We start from the raw sequence: 1,751 nt of genomic DNA, 5'->3' as shown, positions 1-1,751 counted from the left end.
ATTGGTAATGTGTTTGCATAACAAAATGCTTTTTTATCTTAACCAACAGAACATAAATAAACGAATAAATAAATAAATATTTTTGTTATTCAACCCTTCTCCCTATTATACAAGTCTTTATTGGAAACGTGACTGAGTTGTTTTATTGTGAAAATTTAGTCCTACTTCCAGTTTAACCCTTCTTTTTCTACTTGTTTTGGGGAAAGTCGTTACCAATGTGGCGTCACATGGACGTTTGTATCGTACAGCCGTACAGCAACGCCCATGTCCGCGCTGGCCACGCCCACAGCAGACCGTTGTTCAGCATCTTCCTCAGGTCTTGGTTTCCATCTCATGAAGGGAAGCTGGCAGCAGCAGGAGGAAGAAAAGCAGATTTTCAGCTTTGAAAGCAAAAACACAGAACAGACTATAGCCTCGGTATACCTAATAAACTGTAGTTATATGGAGAGTTAAACATTTCACAACTTTATGCAAAAATATATCTTATTAGCTTGAAATGAGGTAAATAATCATTTCTTGAATTAAGGAGGAACTGAGGGGGATGAGATCCCCTAAAACACAAAGAGGAGTTTATGAAAATAACCCACTTTCGTGCTTTTAATTTCCATTTTAAAGGTGCAATGTTTAACAAAATCACAAGCCAATAACAGAAAAATGTAATTTATCATTAGGCCCGAGCACCGAAGGCGGTGCGAAGGCCTATTGTAATTGCTCCGTTTCTTCCTTATTAGGCCCGAGCACCGAAGGCGGTGCGAAGGCCTGTTGTAATTGCTCCGTTTCTTCCTTATTTAGGCCCGAGCACCGAAGGCGGTGCGAAGGCCTGTTGTAATTGCTCCGTTTCTTCCTTATTAGGCCCGAGCACCGAAGGCGGTGCGAAGGCCTATTGTAATTGCTCCGTTTCTTCCTTATTCTTCTTCTTCTTGTCAAAAGTAAATTGCATTTTAGGGGACCTGAACATGCGCGAAAACGCGCCTAATTTTGCGTACCCCCCCAAGGGAATGTGTAAATTTACGTATTTTGTGGTGCTCGGGACTGTTCGGGCAAAATTGAATGAGAGCGCCACCTATTTATGATGCCCCGCCACTGCACGTCATCAATCTTTATGAAAATCGCTACATGTATTCCAAATGTTTGGGCAAACAAAAAATCCTCTTGGAGTAACAGCCTAAAACCAACAGGAAGTCGGCCATTTTGGGTCAAAGTCGCCATTTTGGCGTTTTACTGACATTTTCAAAATCTATCTCCTACTAGAGATTTCATCGTACTGCTACCAAAATACCTCAGGATGTTCAGAAGGCATGTGTCTTTAAAAGTTATTGAAAGTTTTCTAATAGGAGAAAGGGCATGGAGGGGGCGGGGCCTCAAAGTTTGACGTCTCGCCGTGAAGAACGAAAGTGATATAACTTCCACATAAAACAATATATCTGAACCAAAATGGCCATGTATGATGCCAGTCCCATCCTGAACACATCTACATGTCAATTTTTAGGTTATGAATTGGCCACGCCCCCTGGCGACAGGAAATCATAGTTTTTACTCGGAGACCCACTTATCTGATGTTTTGGACACAACCAGGTCCAAACTAGGTCAGACAGCAGAAAACAGGTTGGTGATGATATCCGGTGAAAACTGTTGATCTAGGCTGCAGGGCGAGACCGTGGCGCCATGGTGAACTTTGATAAGACGCCATGACACCATAAATCAGTATAAATACCTCAATTCTGATCCAATCCCCATCAGACTTGCAGGGA

The sequence above is a fragment of the Melanotaenia boesemani genome, chromosome 19 (assembly GCF_017639745.1).
Source record: "Melanotaenia boesemani isolate fMelBoe1 chromosome 19, fMelBoe1.pri, whole genome shotgun sequence".
Lineage (NCBI taxonomy): Eukaryota > Metazoa > Chordata > Actinopteri > Atheriniformes > Melanotaeniidae > Melanotaenia > Melanotaenia boesemani.
Note: the sequence above shows the minus strand (reverse complement) of the source record.